Source organism: Triticum dicoccoides, chromosome 4B (assembly GCF_002162155.2).
Source record: "Triticum dicoccoides isolate Atlit2015 ecotype Zavitan chromosome 4B, WEW_v2.0, whole genome shotgun sequence".
In the NCBI taxonomy this organism is placed as follows: domain Eukaryota; kingdom Viridiplantae; phylum Streptophyta; class Magnoliopsida; order Poales; family Poaceae; genus Triticum; species Triticum dicoccoides.
The window spans coordinates 562,809,987-562,816,821 of NC_041387.1; the positions used below are offsets into that span (position 1 = coordinate 562,809,987).

At 47.4% G+C, this 6,835-nt stretch overlaps 1 long non-coding RNA gene across 1 annotated transcript; it reads right to left on the reverse strand.

The window, feature by feature from the left end:
- Positions 1–5,923: 5,923 nt before the first annotated feature.
- LOC119294390 lies at positions 5,924–6,354 on the reverse strand. Its single transcript, XR_005143417.1, has 3 exons — positions 6,244–6,354; positions 6,107–6,148; positions 5,924–6,023 (listed from the first exon to the last, which is right to left on the reverse strand). It is a non-coding gene; the product is annotated as an uncharacterized LOC119294390 (long non-coding RNA).
- Positions 6,355–6,835: the final 481 nt, after the last annotated feature.

Sequence of the window (6,835 nt, forward strand, 5' to 3'; positions counted from 1 at the left end):
CAAGAACCATTCTTACCTACGGCAAAACCACAACGGTGGTTTATCAAGTTTGTTGTTTTAACCTTCTTCAAGGATTGGCCGTAGTCAAATTCGATTCAACTAAAGTAGGAGAAACAGACACCCGCCGGCCACCTTTATGCAAAACAAGTTGCATGTCGGTCAGTGGAACCGGTCTCGTGTGTGTGGACATGTAAGGTTGGTCCAGGACGCTTTATCCCACAATACCGCCAAATCAAAATACGATGTTGGTGGTAACCAGTATGACCATCACCGCCCACAACTCTTTGTGTTCTATTCGTGCATATATCATCTACGCATAGACCTGGCTCGGATGCCACTGTTGGGGAACGTTGCATGGAAAAAAAATCTACGCACACGCAAGATCTATCCATAGATATGCATACCAACGAGAGGGGAGAGTGTGTCTACGTACCCTCGTAGACCATAAGCGGAATCATTTATTAACGCGGTTGATGTAGTCGAACTTCTTCGCGATCCAACCGATCAAGTACCAAACGTACGGCACCTCCGCGTCCAGCACACGTTCAACTCGGTGAAATCATCGCCTTCTTGATCCAGCAAGACAGGCGAAGTAGTGGATGAGTTCCAGTGGCACGACGGCGTGGTGATGGTGGTGGTGATGCTATCTCCGCAGGGCTTCGCCTAAGCACTACGAAAATATGACTGAGGGACGAAACTGCGGAGACGGGCGCCGCACACGGCTAAGAGATTGTCGTCGCCTTTGTGTGGCGCCCCCTCCCTCATATATATAGGTGGGGGGAGGGGAGGCAGCCAGGAGGCGCCCCAAGGGTGGCCGCTGGCCTCCTTGGGCTCCTGCCCTCTGGCGCCCCCCTTACCTTGTTTGCACAAGGGGGAAAGGAAAGGCGAGGAGAGGAAATGAAGGGGGAGGCCGACTCCCCCCTTTCCCTCTCTTCCCAAGGGTTGCGGCCTTATAAGGGGCGCGCCAGCCCCTTCTGGGCTGGTGTGTCCCCCCCCCCTTAGGCCCATATGGCCCATTAACCTCCCGGGGCTTCTCGGAACCCCTTTTGGTGGTCCGATGACTACCCGGTATGCTCTGAAACCTTTCCAGTGTCTGAATAGCATCGTCCTATATATCAGTATTTACCTCTGGACCATTTCAGAGCTCCTCGTCGTGTCTGTGATCTCATTTGGGACTCCAAACAACATTCGGTCACCAAATCACATAACTCATATAACACTGTATCATCAATGAACGTTAAGCGTGCGGACCCTATGGGTTCAGAACTATGTAGACATGACCAAAACACCTCTATGGTCAATAACCAATAGCGGAACCTGGATGCCCATATTGGTTCCTACATATTCCACAAAGATCTTTATCGGTCGAACCTTTATGACAACATATGTAATTCCCTTTGTCTGTTGGTATGCTACTTGCCCGAGATTCAATCGTCGGTATCTCCATATTTAGTTCAATCTCGTTACCGGCAAGTCTCTTTACTCGTTCCGTAATACATCATCTCCTAACTAACTCTTTAATCACTTTGCTTGCAAGATTCTTGTGATGTGTATTATCGAGAGGGCCTAGAGATACCTCTCCGATACACGGAGTGACAAATCCTAATCTCGATCCATGCCAACTCAACTGACACCTTCGGAGATACCTATAGAGCATATTTATGATCACCCAGTTACGTTGTAACGTTTGATAGCACACAAGGTATTCCTCTGGTATCCGGGAGTTGCATGATCTCATAGTCAAAAGAATATGTATTTGACATTAAGAAAGCAGTATCAATAAACTGAATGATCATATGCTAAGCTAACGGATGGGTCTTGTCCATCACATCATTCTCCTAATGATGTGATCTCGTTATCAAGTGACAACACATGCCTATGGTTAGGAAACCTTAACCATCTTTGATCAACAAGCTAGTCTAGTAGAGACTTACTTGGGACACAATATTTGTTTATGTATCCACACATGTATTTAAGTTTCTGATCAATACAATTCTAGGATGAATAATAAACCTTTATCATGAATAAGGAAATATAAAATAACAACTTATTATTGCCTCTAGGGCATATTTCCTTCAGGGAGTAGTCCACCCTCGGGGATGAGGATTTGTACTAGTAGCTATGTGTTTAATCTATCTATCTCTCGTGTTCTTGATTTGACACGATCTTAATGTATCACGAGCTTTGTTAATATAGTTGGATCATATGGTGTTTTCCCCTTTCTATCTTGTTGTGATGAATTGAGTTTTCCCTTTGAAATTTCATTCATATCGGATTGAATACTTTAATGAATTTGAGAACACTTGATGTATGTCTTGCTATGAATACCCGTGGTGACAATGGGGTATCATATTGATTCACTTGATATGTGTTTTGGCACTCAACTCGTGGATTCCCGAGGTGACATTGGGGTAATCTATGCATAGGGGTTGATGCATGTTCTCGTCTTTGTTTCTCCGGTAGAAATCTTGGGGCACTCTTTGAGGTCATCGACTTGTGAGAGGTAAAAGGCCCTCCTTCCACCCCAAAACGAACCCTTTGGCGGGAAGTTAGCCCAGCTAGGCAGATCCAGGCAGGGGAGGGTTACCGGCAGCCACCGCACCGCTCCACAAGGGACAAGGACCACCGACACGACCCATCTGGCAGCTCCAGATCTTGGCATCGGCAGGACCAGGAGGTCCCCTGCCTCCCTCCCTAGTTTGCCCCAACCACCAGCGGCCACCCAATGGCACCCCCGCTGAGTCTCCGGCATCCCGCTAACAGGGCCGCTGCCATCTGCCCATGCTCACCAACCAAAGAGTAGAAGAGATGGGGTCGACCACCTCTGTCACGCTGCCACCCCCACAAACTGGACGCCACGCAAGGTGGCCGCCCGTGACACGCGCCGCCCACGGCCCGCCTCGCGAGATCGGATATGGCTGGGCGGCGAGCACCGAAGCCGCCAACTCTGACCCCCGCGAGCACCTCTGCCGCATCGCCCATTGCACCCCGGACACGCCGTCGATGTCGTCCCGCGCCAGTGCGCGTTGTGCTCCGTGCCCGCCGCCTAGCATGGCACCCAGGCCCGGGTGAGCCGCCCCGCGTCATGCCACCTGTGCGAGGGGAAGAAAAGCTCCCCGCCAGCGCCGGCCAGGCTTCCGACTGCGCCCACTGGCAGAGGCGAGGGAGGCGAAGAGAGGGGGAGGGTGCTCCACCAGCATCTAGGGAAACCACTCGTGCCCTAAGGGTTGACTCTTCTTTCATTATCTATGTTTTTTTTTTGCATGATCCAAATTGATTATATGATGTTCGAGAAGACAGATTATAAGGTCCCCTAAAGCGGGCATGCCCATAAAGGAAAGGCAACCGAAAATGGACGGAGATTGGTCAGTGGTCTCCTCTACAGGAGGGTTAGCGTCCTGCGCGGGAGGAAAGGGGAGGTTATGCGTCCTCCATCACATATGTCTGTATACACAATCACGATGACCTCTGACTGGCCTACACGTGCATTGTTTATCTTTTATATATGCATGTCATCTTGAAGGCTTCGTGTGAACCCATTCAATTGGTTGAGTGGAGTTTGACAGCCTCGAGGAAATTCACGGTGAAGTCCCTTTATAACAAGCTAACTGAAGGGTCAGCGCTTGATATAGCTAAGGGGTTGTGGAAGGCAGGTCTGCCTCTGAAGATTAAAATATTCATGTGGCAAATGTTTAGGAATAGGCTGCCCACTTCGGATAACGTGGCCAAATGTAACGGTCCGGCTGATGGTACCTGCACGGTATGTGGCCTAGGTGAAGATGCAAACCATGTCTTTTTTAGATGTCACCTGGCCAGGTTCGCTTGGAGCGCTGTTCGTGAAGCCTTTCACACGAACTGGAACCCAGCCTCGGGGAATAACTTAATTACCATACTCAAGTCCACGAAAGGGACTAGTAGTAGAATCGTTTGGCGTTGTGTAGAGGCGCTGCTCTGGGCTATTTGGACGACGCGCAATAAATTACGATTGAGAAAAAAATCCCTAACCATCCTGCAGATGTGATCTTCAAATGCCATCTATTTCTGCAGGCGTGGATTCCACTGGGGAAGGAGCGCGATGCTGAGCATATGTCAGAGGCCATGACGCGCATCAAGACTATCCAGGCGATGGCAAGACAAGATCCGCCGAGTCGGTGGCGCTTTTGGAGTCTTTTGTGGGAGTTTTATGTTAGCTAGGTCTTCAGCGCTGGATGATTTGGCCGGTTGTAATATTTCCTTCGCGTTGAACCTTCTGTTCCGTTTCATGTCGGTCGTGGACCGAACATTCTCTTTTGCTTTCGCTGAGTTGTAACCTGATGAACCTGGTGCCTGTGGGCTTTATTAATTTCAAGCAGGACGCTTCTAGCTTCATCGTTCCAAAAAAAAAAACCATTCAATCTACTGGCTACAGTGTACATGCATCCAATTATGTTATATTCTCCGCATAAAAAAGCTACTACCTCTCTTTCTCCCCTGGAAATATAAACAAAATTACTAATTGAGAAACTATTGAATGGCAAGAAAATCTCTGCCTATATTAACTGCTATATTTGCTGCCAACAAGCATAAATGATCTATACCTAAACCAATATATATTACAGATCACTACCATTTCTGCATACACAATCACATGTGGGCAGCACGGTGCAAAAGGACAAGGGATGGACCAATTGTCCAATTTCATAATCTTAGAAACAACGCCTTCAGATCAGAGGAAAATAAACATAGGTCTTTGGCAGAAGGGCAAGGGATGGACCAATTTCAAAATCCCATTCTTCGGAACCTTAACTACACTGTTCCTTCGAATCCTTCAGAGGAAGGATTCCAGCAACGCGTGCAATGTGTATCTTCTTGTTGATGTACTGCGCATAGGTCTTTGGCTTATTGAGCTGAAAACAAGAACAAATTTTCACAGGCTAAATCATCTGTCAAAAGAATGCATAATGCAGAGGTGATCTGATAAATTACAGTACCCGGTTTTTAACTGCCTTTGCAATCAACTCCTTAGCCTTGTCCTTTTCAGTCTGATGAAGACAAGCAGACAAGACATCACATAATAAAACAAATTCCAATGGATTACACTTGCAAGCCACACACAAAAAAAACACAACTACTTGCTCCCGGGGGAACCTTTGCCGTGCAGGTATGGTACTGGAGTAAGAAAAGATGAAAAGAGATAAGCATACATACACAAGAGAATATGAAGTTACAACTGCAAATTATCCACAGACCAAAACAACCTACTCCCTCCGTTCGGAATTACTTGTCGCAGAAATGGATGTATCTAGGCTTATTTTAGTTCTAGATACATCCATTTTCGAGACAAGTAATTTCAAACGGAGGGAGTACCTCGGATTCCAATCTCTCCATGGTGTAGTCCCGCTTCAATGCATCTTCCATTCTACGTTGGCGTAATGGAAACTTGTTCAGCGCACAAACCTCCGCTAGAGCATCTCTGAAACTCATCTGAACATTATCCAAGGCAAAAATCATGCATTTCTAAGCATACACAGTGTTTGTAAAAACAAGGAACCATCATCGAATAGTTGCTTAGTTATGCAGACTGGTGTTTATAGTGCAGATCAGCACTAACCTGTTTCTCAGTGACCCGACACCAAATCTCAAAATGGACACCATCTAACTCCTTATACCAAGTACGGTCATACGCCATGCTCTGTTTACACTCCTGAATAAAAAAAGCAAAAACTGTTAGATACTACAATCTCCATTCGCAAATATAAGATGTCATAACTTTTTTCTGAATTGAATGTATATAGACACTTTTGGTGTGTTTGTTCACTCATATTTCAGTCCGTATGCAGTCCATATTAAAATATCTAAAACATCTAATTTCTTATTTGTGAACGGAGGGAGTACATGGTATCCATTAAAAGCTACGTAAAAATAACGCATATGGGGGAACCTACAAAGTAGCCATAGTAAGCTAAACATGCAGTGATCTTCTCAAAAGTAGTAGCTGCAAGTTTAATTGCTTGTAAAGCTCCTCGGGAAGATATGCGATCCCACTGCACAACAACGAAGTTATGAGGGTACTACAAGATATATAGATGAGAGGGTAGTTTCAAGATTCTTGCATGGCCATACTTACCTTATGAGATGGCCGGGGAAAATCTAGATAACCTTCCATCCACTGTTGGCAGAGAAAAGAAGTGATTAATCCAAAATATATATACAAACACTGAATAAATAAAATAAAAACTCCTTAACATGATCTGCGATACATACCTCTAGCTTCTTGAACAATTCCTCACAGAACTTGACATACTCTTCTTCAACGTCATGGCTATGAAGGAACTCATGGTACTCACTCCACCTGGCGTACTCAGAACCTCCCTACATTGATAAAGATAGAGAGAGAACCTGTTAGATATGTATAGTCCCTTTTCGGTTTATCCCCATTGTTTGAGGGGTCTCTTGCACTTCACCACACACTTGTATATGTATTGGCCTTTGGCCCTCCTGAGAATACAGTTGCTATTCATCCAACATGGTATCAGATGTTAGGTTCCCCTCTCCCCCGCACGCTGCAACTTCGTGCTAGCTCCTCTCCCGATCCATCCTCTGCCGGCTCCCCTCGCCGTGGATCCAGCCAACCCGGCTCTCCTCGCGGATCTCCTTGCCGCGGAACTGGCCACCCACTTCGAGCTCGTGTCCGCAGCCGCCCGTAGGCGTCATCCCACGTCGCCCCTGCCCGCCGGCTACTCTGCCCGCGGCCGCTGCTGCTGGCCTCGTGCCCCGCCCGGCTGCCGTCGGCTCCTCACACCGTCCGGCCGCCGCCGCCTCCCAGCAGCGCCTGGCCGCCGCCGCCTCCCGGCCG